The 16,101-nt window shown below is 44.5% G+C and overlaps 1 protein-coding gene across 2 annotated transcripts in view; it reads right to left on the bottom strand.

Moving 5' to 3' along the window:
• RAD50 (RAD50 double strand break repair protein) overlaps window positions 1–16,101 on the bottom strand; it is a 230,072-nt gene that overhangs the window by 207,091 nt on the left and 6,880 nt on the right. The window contains exons 2-3 of one of the 2 annotated variants that reach the window (XM_038552122.1): window positions 12,240–12,395; window positions 10,144–10,246 (exon numbers count right to left, since the gene is read on the bottom strand). The gene's annotated coding sequence lies outside the window, so the exon portion shown is untranslated. The remainder of the gene's footprint in view (window positions 1–10,143; window positions 10,247–12,239; window positions 12,396–16,101) is intronic. The other variant, XM_038552121.1, reaches the window with a different exon arrangement.

Below are 16,101 nucleotides of genomic sequence, written 5' to 3'. Positions count from 1 at the left end.
TTTAAGGAAACCAACAAGAGATAGGGGAGCACTTTCAGGTTAGCAACAGTGTGGAGCTGTTACCACCTCCAGCCTGAAAGCGTGGAGGAAGGGAGGAAGGAGGGGAAGAGGTAAGGGAGTCCAGAGGCCATCAGAATGGGTGTCTGGTAGGAGCTGTGGGCTCCCATGGATGATGCAGTTGTATAGTAATGACCTGATGTGGATCCAGGGGAATAAATTCTTGACCTATTTTTCCTATATCAACTCATCTCCTGCCACTGCTCCCCATCAGCCAAAGCCTAAAGCCAGAGACAAGGTATATGGTGATACATCGCATACAGGTCAGCCTCCCAGTGCACAGAGCAGGGGGAGTGAGTGCAGAGCAGATCTGATGGGGCAAATGGAAGAGGTTTGGGGAACATTAAACAAAACAGAGAATGTGATGAGCTTAGCACAGTGCTTGAACATATAGCAAGTCCACAAATCCTCAATAAATACTGATTAATTTTGGACTCTGGCCTCTCTCCCTCTCTCCTTGTGCCTACCTTTTTAACTTACTGCTTACTTCCTGGTTTTCAATAGGTTGAATGTACTCCCAGGAATTAAGTGTGATTATCTATATCGGAGAGTTTTGAGGGAGTAATAAGTGTGTAAAGAAGATTACCAGGGGCTCTGGGGGTTAGAAACAAGAGAGGAAAACAAAAGGGAAGACAGGAGGAAAGGAGGAAAGAAAGCTGTATGTTCCATATCAGGCTGGAATAAACACAGCATTATCTACTTTATGATCATATTATGCATTTATTGGGATGTGATAACAGTCTTCGCAATTTTACAGCCTACTGAGACTCGCCAGAAAGCCTAGTGAGACTTGCAAAGATCTTCCTGCCCTAAACGCAAAACTCTGTTCCTACTTCTAGATCAACAGATTTTATCTTGGTGCTCCCTTCCCTCCAAAAAACCAAGCAGTCAAATGTGTTCATATGGATGTGCAAATACTTGCCCGCTCCCATCTGGGTGCCTGGTTCAGGTGATTCTTCAATTCTGAATTGGAAAATGGCTGCAGGGGGAGCTGGTCCTCCCATGGGATGGCTCCTGGTAGGAAGGGAGGCCCAGAGAGTGGTCTGAGCTCCTGAACCTCAGCCGTCCTTTCTTTAAGCCGTTGCCCACCACCACTCACTTGGCCCCCTCAGAACTTCACAAGGTACTCTCAGATGTGTGGTAAGGGCTCCGGGCCGTTCTTCTCACATCTGCTTACCTTCCCCTCCTAGCCCTCACATGGGCCTCTCTCTCTGCCTGGAACAGATGAGCTCAACGTCACTCCCAGACCCCTCAAGTGTCACCTCCTCCAGGGAGCCTCATATACAGTGTCTCCTTCCCTTAAGGCCCACAGGGATTGAGAAGCCCCTCCTTGGTTCTCTAACCCACAGCACTTCCCACACTATCTTGGTTCCCTGTCCTACCTCTCACAACAGACTCAACAGCCTTGAGAAGAGACGCTGATATGTCCACCTTGCTTTCACCATGTCCAGCAGAATGCCTGGCACGCATTAACAGTTTCCTGAATGAATGTTTAGGGCACAATTCAGAAGATAAGAAATTTACAAATCACAAAGCATTAAGTTAGGTCAGCTATATGTTCTAGAACAGCCTTCCTTTCCTGCTGTCACTCTGGCTTTCCTGTCCCAACAGCAATCAGGACAGGTAGTCTTGTGGACTGCTCACCTCCTCTGTCCTTCTCTTCTTTTTTCGGTATTCTCTTACATGCCACTTCCTCAGAGGCCATCCTTGGCCACCCTATCCAAAGGAGTCTCTTGGTCACTTGATTATACATTAGTGTATTTTAATTTGCTACACACTACTTATTTTCTCTGTGAAAATTTTATTTATGTATTATTTCCTATCTTCACCACTAGACTGTAAGCTCCATTTGAGCAGGGATGGTTGTTCATGGCTTTATGCTCAGCATCTAGCACACTGTGAGCCACACAGCAAAGTGTTCATTAAATATTTGTTAAATGAATGCAAGCTACTATTGGGATGCCTGGGTGGCTCAGTGGTTGAGCATCTGCTTTTGGCTCAGGGAGTGATCCTGGGGTCCTGGGATCAAGTGCCGCATCAAGTCTGCTTCTCCCTCTGCCTATGCCTCTGCCTCTCTCTTTCTGTGTCTCTCATGAATAAATAAATAAAATCTAAAAAAAAAGAATGCAAACTACTGTTACTGTATTCTGATTTAATTTGATGTACATCCTCCATCTATGCTGTTGGGTTAGATGCTCCAGAGAAACTTAGACAGGCCTACCTCATGGCACTGGAAGGTGGAAGGGGGACCTCAGGTCCCTTCACAGGCCAAGGTGGGGTATACTGCCTGCCTATAGCTTCCTTCTGGCCAGATGCTGAGGAATCTGGGCCCAGAGCCTGCAGGCCCCTCATCCTAGAAATGCTCCTCCAGCTTTCTGTGAGAGCAGCTCCAGCTGCCCGCTTCCCAGACGGACAGAGGAATGTGTCCAAGGTTCCTAGCTGGCCTGGCACCCAGCAGGAAGCAGGCACAGTGGCTTCTGACAGACGTCTTCCTTCCCTGCTAGAACCGCCCCAAGAATGCACATAACTGCCTGGCTGGGTGCAGAAACTGGCCCTGCTTCATGCTGGCAGGGCAGTGTGGCTCTTTGGCTCTGCTGTGGAACAAGGCTAGCCTTGAGAAGCTTTCCTTGCTCCTGCTCCTCCCATTCCTGCAGACATCCCTCTGCCAGCTCAGGGGAGGGCCAGGCCTAGAGTCTCTCACCTGCCCCTGGCCCTTCCTTGAAGCCCTCTGGTTTACTGGAAATCATAAACTGTTAGAGACAGCCTTTATCACACCCTCAACAGTGCACTCTTAATATTTAACGCCAGAGGCTGAGACAACCAGGGGCGCTGGCCTCCCGGTTACTCCCAGTGAGTGATATTTGCACCTGGTAATTGAGGTCAGATTTGCTTCTCTTAAGTCACATGATTTGCCTCAAGGCAGGAAGGTGTCAGAGCCACTTGTTGCAAAGGGACCAGGAGGTGATTACAGAAGCTGCAAAGGCTGTCCTTCTCAGGGAGCCCAACCTGGGAGTTCAGAGCTGAGCTGGCAGCTGGTAAATGATCATGTGGGGCCTAAACCCCAACATTTCACCAAGAGCAAACTTAGGGCATCTGCTGAATGGAGCCACTTTGAATCCTCTCTGGAATTGGGTGGGGTATTAATTAGTTAATTAACTAAAAAACTAATTAGGCATGTTGAATAGGCCACCTGGAAGATTGGTCACGTAAGGGTCTCCAAATCACAGTACAGGTCCCATCTATTCAGACACCTAACCTCGCTCCAGGCTTCTCTTGACCTCAGGTATTTATCTCCTGGTTGTCATGGAAGCTGCTCAGATAAACAGCAACACAGCCAGCCTGACTCCTTGGTCAGCCTCAGATCCTTCTGAGAACAGTGGAGCTCCCTGGTGGCTACTGGCAGCCCTGCCCCCTGGGCTGGAGGCAGCTCTAGACCAACTCACGTATGTGGCTGTTTTCACATAGTCTTCTGAGGCACACAGGGGTGCCTAATGCTCATTGTATGAAGGCACCTCCAGGGGGCATGTTAGTTCTCAGGCTTCAAAGTCCCTAAATAACCCCTCAGTGGCTGCTGTGGTTGGAGCAGATCCACCCCCACCCATCACACCAGTCACCCCAGGGACTGCAGGCCAGGCCGGATACAGCCACTCAGCTCCTCAAGTCACCCAGTTGGCCCCCAGGCCACTTCTTCACTCCCAGAGCCCAGCAAATAGACCTGGGAGGAAGGAGCCAGCTGAGGTCTGGTGACTCAGGTGGAAGGAAGGTGGGGACACTGTCTGGCTACACTGGTGCTGAATGCTCCATTCCACAATCACAGAGGCAGAAAGGCCTCACCGTCCACATGCCTGTGGAACATCATCAGGCTGTCTGCCTGTCCACCCCAGGACTGAGCACACTCTCAGAGTAAGTCCCTAACTACTCTGGATGATGGATGGATGGGCCTGAAACAGACACTGCAAGGGAAATGAGGAAGAAGCCACTGTTGCTACAGACTCCTAAATGGCTACCAAAGGAGGATCGGCAGTGTCCTCAGAAAAGCATCCAAGGTAGGGCAGATGTTCCCTCTGGGGCAGCTCAGGCCAGAAAGGGGGCTGGGGGACAGGCCAGAGCAAGACCTGATCTCTCAAGGCCACCAAAGTCAACCACCGCCCTGTTGGGGAGGCAAGGCAGGGCTCTGGAATCAGCCTGTGAAGCTGGGGTCTGCTGTGTCATGGCAGATGCACAGGCTCCCTGAGGCTGAGCCACACGCGAAAGCGGTTTCCACCCATATACTAGTGGGACCCAGTGATGTGTTTAATAATAATGACAGGAATGAGGGCCACCCCAGGCCTAGCATGTGCCACGTTCACACAGGTTACTTTATTTGTTTCACACTGCATTCCTGTGAGGTAGGTATTCTCATTTTACAGATGGAGAAACTGAAAGCCAAGGAGGCTAAATAACTTTCCAAGCATGTCCCACCCAGCCCCACACACGAAGAAGCAGAGCTGGGATTCAAATCCACGCCTGACCGACTGTGGCCTTCTCCACTTTGCTAGACCATTTGAAGCAAAATTCCAAGCACTATCCATTTCCTGGGGAAACCCATCTGGGCAATCCATCATTGTCCTTCACCAGGAGCAAGGGCCACCACTGTGTACCTAAGACCAGTGGGAACAGTCCTCTGGCGACAGAGTGAGTGGGGCAGCTGTATGCAAAGGGTGTCTGCCACCCTGGCCCCGAATGGCAAAAGTAGTGTTTCTTTTTCCAAAGGGTTTTAAGGAGATTCCTCCTGTACCCAATTCCTAGGCTGAAGCCTAAAAGTCCTCCCACCATAGTAACGACTGGCTCTGCTCAGGGATGGAGAATTCTGGAGTACTCACCTGCTATGTGCATGCCTGTCCCAGTGCCCACCCCAGGCCAGGCGTGGTCTCTGTGAAGCCCCAGGGGGCTTCTGTAGGATCTGGCCAGCAAGCAGGCAAGGCGGAAGCAGGAGAGCACTGGAAGCACACAGCCTCGAGCTCCCTATACTTCTCAGAAAACAAAGAGAGGCTTCCTGTCCACTAGTATCACAGGTGCCCCTTGCTGAGGGGCTCCCAATGCCCAGGATCGAGAGTCCTGAGTGCTGATCCCCTACAAAATCCCCTACAGAAGCCAGAACCATCTACCAGGGGATTAGACTCAGAAAGAACTGTCCATGTGTACTAACATTTCCTTCTAGAGACTAGAATGAATCCTGGGGAGAGAGAGCACTGGCCACCGACCCCATGAGCCCTGGCTCCTATTTCCAGCTTTGCCTCTAACTCTCCACATGACTATCAGGCAAGTCACTTACCCTCCCTGATCTAAGGCTTTCCTTTCTTTTATATGGGAATAATTATATATAATCATCATTGTAATTACCATTCACTGAAGTTTTACTCTGAGCCAGGCCCTGTGCTAGAAACATTGTCACATTTACCCTCATAGTGCCCTCAGAGGTAGCTATTTTCCTTTCCATTTGTAGATGAGGAAACTGTGGAGGAACAGGGAAGTTAGGGAGCATGCCCACAGACCATGGTTAATAAAGCTGAACCTGGGTCTCCGTACCATGTCCACTGTGACATACAGAATTACTTTATAAAGATCAAGGACAGGGGCGTCTGGGTGGCTCAGTCGGTTAAGCGTCTGCCTTCGGCTCGGGTCATGATCCCAGGATCCTGGGTTGAAGCCCTGAATTGGGCTCCCTGCTCAGTGGGGAATCTGCTTATTTCTCTTCCTCTGCTCCTCTTCCTGCTTGTGCTCTCTCTCAAATAAATAAATAAAATCTTAAAAAAAATAAAGATCAAGGACAGATACAAAAGTGTTTTGAAAGAAAAAGAAAAAAAAAAGGAAGGGGCAGAGGTTGCATAATACAAATATAACTCACAAACCCTTGGACATGATTTAAGGGATAGTCCTAATCCCTTTAAGAACATTCTGTGGAATCCTGTCTACAGAATCAGAGACTGCCAAGAAGGGAGAGACCCTTAAGTCATTTTCTTCCTCCCTCCCTCCCTTTGGATAGGAATGCTATGACTCGCCAAATTCTACAGGTGAGACCAGAAGGGTCAAGCAAGGGTGATCCAGGGCCTTGGGTTGTTCTGTTCATTGTCACAAGTTCACCTGGTACGTTGTAGGTGCTTAACTATTTGCAGAATACTCTAGGAAGGGTCAAGGGAAGGAATGACTAAAAAACTTCAGGACAAACCAAATCCTCATGTTCTCCTGCCTGCCCTGAAGGAGCAGGGCCGTAACAAGAGTCAACGTGTGCTGGGGCTGCAGCTGTGCTGTCACCCCGCCCGGATCACTATCAGCCCTGCGGCTCCCACTTTGGAGGAAAAGACTTGCCCGGGGACCTGTAGCTCCAAAATTCCCTGCAAGGTCTCTGCCGCCCTGGGAACGTGCCTGGACTATTGCTGCGCCGACCAAGGGGGCCTGGCTGAGTGCCGGCCCCTGCTTTCCCAGGGCCTCAGACAGGCTGGGAAGTGACTTACCCAAAGTCCCCTTTCTTCCCCTAACCGGTTCAGCCCAGGGAGTGACGCTGACAAACAAATGCAGTCACGTATAGCCTCACAGGGTGACATGGGGCGGAACTGGCTGGAAGACTCAGAGCAGTGCACACCTATATGTATTCTGGGGTCTGGTGGATCCAAGCTCCACTGGCTACGTGACCTTGGAGAATTATTTGAAAAGAAGATATTTGAAAAGCACTGGTTTTCTCAGGTGTAAAATGGAAATAAAAATCTCTATTTGAAACAGTAGTAAGCTCGTGTTCCTGTTCAAAAGTCTTTACTTCCTATTCTTTTTTTTTTTTTTAAGATTTTTTTTTTTTAAGTCAGCTCTATACCTCAACATGGGGCTCAAACTCACAACCCTGAGATTAAGAGTCCCATGCTCTACCAACTGAGCCAGCCAGGTGCTTTATTTCCTATTCTTTTTTTTTTTCTTTATTATTTTATGTATTTATTGGAGAGAGAGCAAGTAAAGCGAGAGAGCACGAGTGATGGGGAGGGGCACAGGCAGAGGGAGAAGCAGACTCCCTGATGAGCAAGGAGTCCAATGCAGGGCTCCATCCCAGGACTCCGGGATCATGACCTGAGCCCAAGGCAGACACTTAACTGACTGAACCACCCAGGCACCCAGGGAACAAAGTTTTGACTCTCAAATCACAAGGTGGGATCCTTGAGGGTGACTGTCTCTTCTCTTACTATGTGTCTCCCATCAGGCATTAAATAATAAATAACAAATTCCTGCTGACTCACCTGAGTCAGAAATTCAGTTAAAACGCCCCCTAGTACTCCCTCATGTCCCAAGGGAAGAAAAATAAAGATAAAGAAGTAAGTTAAATTGGAGGCAAACTCAAATCACTCCTATTTCTGCATGCTTGGTCAGTTTGAAAAGAAAAAAAAAAATGATCTCTAACTCAAACCCAGATGTGAGAAGCAGAGGAACTCCCTAAAAAAAAAAAAAAAAAAAAAAAAGCATAGAATAAATCACAAGGACTAACCTCGTTTAAAGATTTCAGGAAGGAAAACACAGTTAAACTGAAAACTGTTAAGTGATGTGAAACACACACACATACACACACATACATACACACAACAAACAGCCCGGAAATGTTTTTAGTACTGCACCTATCAGAGTCCCTTGGGGGCTTGATCTGTCCTTCAACATATTCTTCCTAACACCTGCTTTTACTAAAAACCAGCAGCCCAACACCAGAGCTCTGTGAGTCAGAAGCAGAGTGAAACTAGACCCCACAGGTACTCAGCTGCGAAGCACGTCACCCAGATACCAAGCAAGAGCCACACTAAGCATGACCTGTCAGTGCCCTGTGGCCATGGGGGTGGGCCACAGGGAAGCTATAAGAAGAACAGATGTGTGGCCCACATCATCCCAGATTTTCCTCCTGCCTTCTTCCTCTCTCGGCCCCTGCCTCCACCTCACCCACCCAGCTGCCAAATGTACCCGGAAAAAAAGTCCCTCTGCCACCTGCCACCCAACTAATTCCACATCATTTCAAGTGAGACCTCAGGACCAACACAAATATCTTTCTTGTTCTTTTTTAAAATAAGAATAGCAAAACATTAGAACTTGAAGACTCAAGTGATACAGAGAAGAATTATATCTAAATACCTTTTGGGTGTAACCTTGTGTTATACAGTTAATCACTCTAAATGCAAATCTATGTCTATGCAAAGAAACTGTCCCTTAAAATTACAAACAACGTCAACATGATTCTTGTCCTCTCTCAAATTTTTAGAAGCTGGACTTGCTCCTCACAGTTTTACAGAGTCACAGAACCCAATGAGGCCCATGCAATGCACTCCAAAATATTCACAGCATTGTTCACAATCGCCCAAACTGCAAACAACCCCAAATGTCCACCAAATGATGCATGAATAAACAAAAGTGGTATAACCATACAATGGAATATTTGGCAATGAAAATGAATGGAGTACTGACACATGCTGTGACATGGATGAGCCTTGAAAACATCGTGCGAAATGGAAGAAGCCAGACACAGAAGACCATAGGTGTTGTGGCGCTATTTCTATAATGACCAGTATAGGAAACCTACAAGAGGCAGAAAGCAGGTGAGTGGTTGGGGGCGGGGGGCCTGGGGGAAAAAGGCAGAGTAGAGGTGGGGGACAATCCAGGGGTACAGAGTTTCTTTTAGAGTAGGAAAATGTTCTAAAATTGACTCTGGTGATGGACATACACTCTGTAAATACACTAAAGCCATTCAATCATATATTTTAAATGGATAAATTGTATGGTATGAGAACGATAGCCTAATGAAGTTGGTTTTTTTTTTTTTGTTTTTTTTTTAAGGACAAGGGAAAAAGTCTCTCACATAAGTTAGTGACTGTTGCTTTTGCAAGTGACTGTTGTGTAAATCTATCAGTCTGAAACATCCACAATGAATGTGTCCTTGAGGCTATTTGTCCTGAGTGGCTGGAGAGGAAGTACCCCAAAGTAGTGCTCAAGAAGATACCCCCCACGGGCAAAGGACAGCTTTTCTTTAACTGGCCCGTTTTAACTGTAGCATTTTAAAATGGTCAGATATGGGCAGGCACTTAAGAGTGACCGGGTTTATAAAATAACTGATTGTGACAACATTTAAGATTTTGGTTGCACCAGTCATCAGAGCTAAGCTGAGACAGAGTCCTGCTTGGGGCGCTCAGGGTTGTCAGCATGTGGATCCTCAGATGGGCACAGAAGACTTTTCACACTTGGACACTTTTCAAACTTTACCAATTTATGGAGGTCACAGGTCCTCCAAATGAACCACAAAACTACCTCACGTCAAGTGGTACACGGAATGGTGCACATAAGGATTCACATAAGGCAAACAGCAACAAAGGCAAATTTTACTCGTGTACCAACAATTCAGGTTAAAAGAAGTAAGAAAGAAAAATAGGATTATGTGAAGTTAAAATGCTAAATTCAGAGAGAGAGGTTGTTTAGGGACTATAATTTTGTTTTCCATTAGTTTTACTTTGTTCCTTTTTCAGGTCTACAAGAACAAATATGATTCATCTTCTACCCTGAGGTGGCCAGCCTCATTTTCTGATAAGAGGCAAGAGTTCCAGAGATCTTGGGCTGCCATCCTGCCTTGCTACATCTGAGCTCTGGACATAATTTAACCTCTGAGCCTTGGTTCCACATTTATAACAAAGGAGTAATATCCCTATTTGACCAGGTTTTTGTGGGGGCTGAAGGAGGTGGAAACCGCACAGCATAGTATCTGACACACAAAAGCTCGGGGCAAAGCTGGCATAGGGTAGGGCGAAGAACTACGACATCAAGCTCCCTACAAAAAGAGACTGGGGACACTGAAGGAGGATGTCATAGAGATTGCAAGTAGTAAGGAAGAAACATCATCGCAGGAAGTAGGTGCTGAAAATCAGGGAGGGACGGAGGAGAGGGTCTCTCCTAGACCTCTCATTACAATGACAACAAGGGGTGCATTGCCTTTAGCTTTACAGACAGCAAGTACCTTACTCCCAAATATGACACTTAGAATTATCGTCTCTTGAGGACAAATGGGGTCGAAAGAGAATGTAAACAGTCCTCACACACATGCTCACACTGCAGACTGTAGAAGGGAGTCCATTTTCTTGCTTCTCTGCGGTTCTGCCTCAGGACTACTGGCAGCGCAGAGACGTCCAGGGCGTGCTGCCATCTGCAGGCAAAACAAGAAAAAGCACAACGTTATGGACTAAATCATCCACCTTAATCGCCTCCCCCACCCTCCCTGGGCCTGTCTTCAGGCAGCTGGAACAGCTGGGTGTATCCAGGTGCAGGGAGAACCCACTCAGTTCTGCATTTGTGATTCCACCACAGAGTTGTGATAGACATAGTAAAAATTCTAAACTATTAAGGACTCAAACATCTCTTAACAGCAACACCAAGCAAACTCACACAGGGCTCGCCATGTGCCAGATACTGCTCTAAATGATTTACATTTATTAATTCATTTAATCTTCACAAAAAATTGAACATTTTAAAGGTCTCTGCTGATTTGCCTGATTACTGAGTTAGCATGAATAATTAAAATGAAGAACATGGTAATAGCTCATTTCCAAGAGGGATCAGATACGAAGCTCTGTGAGAGGTTCTGAGCATCCTGCATATCTTGCATCTCCCATTTATCAAGTTCCTGTTATGGACCAGACACTGCTCTAGGACCTGGCATGAACCCAAAAGACAAAGTCTCTGCTCTGGTGGGCTTCCATTCTGGTGGAGGGAAGCAACAAGAGAAGAGGCAATAAATGCTGTGCAGAAGCAGCAGCAGGGTAAAGGGGACAGAGGGTGATGACAATGCTGTTAATATTCATTCACTTATTCATGTATCCCCACATACTTACTATACATAAGCCAGCCACTGTGCTGGGATGCAACAGTGGCCAAAAACCAGACATGGGCCCAGCCCATATGCGATACTTACTCACATAGGAGAAGCATGTATTATTAATCAAATGACCAGTTAAATAAATGCAAAGGTATAACAACCTCGGTAAGCGTGACAGCAGAGTGACACAGGTACTATGAGCATCCTACAGAGACCTGACCTTGTCCGGAGCCTCAGGAAGGCCTGGAATGAAGTTAGGAGAGGAGAAACATCCTTGGTAAAAAGCATACCATGCACAAAGGCTAGATCACAGACAGCAAGCCAGAGGCTGAGTAGATAGAGAGGAGGCAGAGGGAGGTGCAGAAGGGATGTGAGGAACCCTGCACAGCAGCCCCGGAGAGGCCCTCATCCTCAGAGGACTGGAGTACCACATAAGAATTTTAGGCAGATGAATAATCTGGCTGGATGTGTGTGTTTTTAAAAGGCTACACTATGTGATAGGCTGAATAATGGCCCTCCCAAAGATGCTGATGTCTGAATCCTTGGAAGTTGCTAATGTGTTCCCTAACATGGCAAGAGGCACATGGCAGAATGTGATTAAGGATCTAGAGATGGGAAGATTATCCTGGATTATCCAGGTGGGTGCAATGTAATCATAAGTGTCCTTACAAGAGGGAAGCAGAGAGACTTGACTATAGATGAGGAGCATCAGAGCAGTGCAGTGTGAGAAAGATTTGTTGGTTTTAAAGACAGAAGAAGGGGCCATGAGCCAAGGAATGCAGGAAGCCTCAAGAAACTGGAAGGGACAGCAAAATGAGTTTCATCCAGAGCCTCCAGTAGGCACACAGCCTTGCTGAAACTTTAGTTTTAGGATTTTGACCTTCAGAACTGTAAAATAATAAATTTGTATTGTTTCAGTCAAGCCACTCATTTTGTGGTAATTTGTTACAGCAGCAATAAGGAGATTAACACACACTGGCTTCCGTGAAAAAACAGGCAAGAGGTAAGGGGAGGTAGGTACCAGAAGGAAGTCACTGTGTTATCCAGGCAAGAGATGTGACTGCCTGAATCACAGCAGTAGTGGCAATAGGGGTGGAGAGGAGTTGAAGGACCCCGGGAGGGGTGGAAGAGTTGGCCAGTCAAGGGTCTTACTACAACCTAGCAGATGTTATTGGAATGCCACAACAGGCTTCTGTTAGGCTCAGGACCTAGCTAGCTGGCCCTGGGCAGAGCCCAGCTCCTTTGTAGAAGGAGAAAGCTTACACCAGAGCTGTAAGACCACTCTCCAAAAAAGATAGCATTTAGTCACTCAACAGAGACCTACCAACTCCATTCCCACAAAGGAATTCAGGTTTCCAGGAACAAGCTCTAAGAAGTAACATCTTGAGAATTCTACGATGCAAATGGTAGCAATTGTTTCTGCCAAGCATTAGGCCTTGCAGCAAACATTTTTTTTCTTCTCAGTAGAGATTCTGTAATTCTAGAAAGGAGAAATCCAAATTTAAATATATGCACCCCCAACCCAGGTGATGCAGAACCATGATTATATCTAACATACAGAAATTTCACGGCCATGTAGAATAATACAGAAATTATAGTATGAGAATAAATAAGAACCTAGGAGAACCCCTTTCAGCATCTACTTCTAATATTTAATGCTCCAAACCCACTGAAAAAGTGGGATCCTGATGTGAGCCTGCCTAAAAGGGCTGTTGGGAAGAAAAGGCAATCGAAATAATTTAAAACTATTTTGTATATACTCCTCCGTTTTACTCCAAAGGAATAATTATATGCCCACCAAGACCAAATATCTTGGACTGAATGGAGAGGTGACAGGGAAGGCTTGAGGATGTTATCCCCCTCTGGCTCTGTAGCAGGCTACCAGGACCTCACTGGGTTCCAGGAGCATGGGAGCACCCAGGAGTGCCTGCAGATGGTGAAATGCTAAGCAGTCCTATTAGGGTTGGAACAGGTTAATTTAAAAAATAGATATATGTAAAAAAAGATATATAGATATATGTATACACTTTTTCTGGTAACAAAGTGATATATGTTTATTATAGGAAAACACAAAAATCTGTAGTCTCAATCATCCAGACATAACTTGTTTGGAACTATTTTTTTCTACTCCTTTTCCAAATAAATTTATGTAACAGCCTCTTGATTTTGGCTCAGGTCATGATCTCAGGGTCCTGGGACAAAGCCCCATGTCTGGATCCGTGCTCAGCGGAGTAGACTGCTTGAGGCTTTCTCTTCCTCTCTCTCTGCCCCTCTCCCTGCTTGCGCAGGCATGCAGCCTCTCTCTCTAATAAATAAATAACCATTTTCAAAAAAGTTTTAGTTTTTAAAAAACTAAGTTAGGGATGCCTGGGTGGCTCAGTGGTTGGGCAGCTGCTCAGGTCGTGATCCCGGGATACGGGATCCAGTCCTGCATCGGCTCCTGTGAAGAGCCTGCTTCTCCCTCTGCCTATGTCTCTGCCTCTCTCTCTTACTCTCTCTGTCTCTCATGAATAAATAAATAAATCTTAAAAAAAAAAAACTAAGTTAAAAAAGTAAAAAAAATAAAAAATAAAAATAAAAAGCTTTTGATAAACACCATCCGAGTTAGTTTTACCATAGTTTCACTGTGACAGTGCTCATTGTACTTTACCCTCAAATAGTTAAGTATTATAAACAAAATGTTAAAATGTTAAGCTTTTTAGCATAAGGTATTCAGCAGCTGAATTCTCAAAGCTATTTTCATATTTCTCTAGCCAGTCTCCAACCCTGGGGCAGGGCCATTACATGAGCCTTCAGTTAGTGGTTTAAGTTTACACAAACTGATATTGCTCTTGGTTTAACTAAGCTAAAAGTAAACTCAGTAAAACACGAGGAAGTGACTAGCATTTGCAAATACTTCAGAATGTTTTTGTGCCAACAAAGGTCAAACAAGGACCAGAATAGCATGGATTCCAAAGTAGATTTTTGAGAAATAAGGAAGCCAGAGAAGAATTATTCATGACATACCAATCACTAAAAATATTCAGAAAGCCAATGAAAACTCTAAAAGAAACATATGTGTGAACCTTCCTATCCTATGTGATAGGCAACTGCAGAAATAGGTTATGGATTAATGCAATTGTTAACAAAAGATTAATAAAATAGAAAAAAGGAAAGTGTATTTTGAAGCATGAAGAATTAACAACAGGAAGTTTCCAGATTATTTCAGTAATTCCTGGGCAGACACTTACGTGTGTATGTGCCTATGAGGGAAAGTAGGGGAGGAGGAGAGAATTAAGAACATACTACAAAGTTTCATGGGGTGTGTGGGTGGCTTAGTTGGTTGAGCATCTGCCTATGGCTCAGTCATGATCCTACCGTCCTGATATTGAGTCCCGCATCAGGCTCCCTGCTCAATGGGGTGTCTATTTCTCCCTCTCCCTCTGCCCTTCCTCTTGCTTGTGCTCACTCTTCCTCACTCTCTCTCAAATAAATAAACAAAATATTTTTTAAAAAGTTTTGGTGATCCCTGGGTGACTCAGTGGTTTAGCGCCTGCCTTTGGCCCAGGGTGTGGTCCTGGAGTCCCGGGATCGAGTCCCACATCAGCTCCCTGCATGGAGCCTGCTTCTCCCTCTGCCTGTGTCTCTGCCTCTCTCTCTCTCTCATGAATAAATAAATAAAATCTTTAAAAAAAAGTTTCTTATGTTTGGGAGGACATTAGAGATTCTGTTTAATATTTGGTATTTATAGGAAAACATAAGTTTGTCTATGCTTAAGAAATTAAAGAGGGCTCCTCATAAGATAGAGAATTCCAAGTCACTAAATAAAAAGAAGGAAGGAAGGAATGGAAACAGACACCTTGATTAATACAGAATAAGTCTTAAGAAAAAAAAGGAAAAGGATGAACTCTTGATAAATATAAATCAATTAAATTCCACTATTAAAAAACCAAAACATTCAATCTAATTGCCCTAATTGGAAAAGTTGTAGACAAATATATAAGAGAAAAGCGTCCAGAAAAACACCAACTTGGTAATGGTGGTTGCCTATAAAGAGTGCGATTGTAAGAGACAGGAGTGGGCTTTTCTTTCTTACTTTACAAGTGTCTACGTTGTTTGAAACTTTTACAAATAGCATATTAGAGTATGCTATTGCATATAAAGAAACAAGAAGAAATGAAATAAAAAACATAAGGGCAGAAATCAATGAAGCAGAAGATATAGAAGACACAAAATAAAGGTGATTAACAAACCCCAAAGTATTTCTTTAATTTTTTTTTAAATTTAAATTTTATTTTTAAATTAAGTTTTAAGTTTTTAAATTTTAATTCCAGTAGTTAACATACAGTGTTATGTTAGTTTCAGGTGTACATTATAGTGATTCGACAATTCTATACATCATTACTCAGTGCTCATCATAATCAAAGGATTTGAACACAGAGAAACTGAAAAACTGACAGAAGATGGGAAAAAAAGACTATGAAAAAAAGAGGAAATGACAAATATAGCAGATATTTAACAATTTATAAAAGAATAATATATATGTACATAATATAGCTATATTATTCTACATAACTATAAATAACTGTATAACTCTAAATAACTATATGACAATACATATTGAAAACACAGAAATCAAGATTTTCAGAAAAATTGCCAAAATTGGCACAAAAATGATAGCAAATGTGAATAGCCATTTAAGAAACTGAAGTAATTTATTATTTTTTTTTTAATTTTTTTTTTATTTATTTATGATAGGCACACAGTGAGAGAGAGAGAGGCAGAGACACAGGCAGAGGGAGAAGCAGGCTCCATGCACCGGGAGCCCGATGTGGGATTCGATCCTGGGTCTCCAGGATCGCGCCCTGGGCCAAAGGCAGGCGCCAAACCGCTGCGCCACCCAGGGATCCCGAGAAACTGAAGTAATTTAAAACACTTCTTCCGCATAAAGTCTCAGTTCTAGAAGGTTTTACAAGAACATTCTACCAACTTCCAAGGAACAATCTTTACTTAAATGTATTACTACAGAAAATTAAAAAAAGAGGAAACATTACCCAACCTAAATTTACCATAATTTTGAAACTTGGAATACAGATTGTCCAAGAAAAGAAAAATACAGGCCAGTTTAACTTAAAAACATGGATGCCAAATATCTAAATAAATTATTATCTAATCGAATGCAAAAAAATGTTGAGAATATGTCATGA

The sequence above is a fragment of the Canis lupus genome, chromosome 11 (genome assembly GCF_011100685.1).
Source record: "Canis lupus familiaris isolate Mischka breed German Shepherd chromosome 11, alternate assembly UU_Cfam_GSD_1.0, whole genome shotgun sequence".
Lineage (NCBI taxonomy): Eukaryota > Metazoa > Chordata > Mammalia > Carnivora > Canidae > Canis > Canis lupus.
Note: the sequence above shows the minus strand (reverse complement) of the source record. Positions and strands in the feature narration are given on the sequence as shown.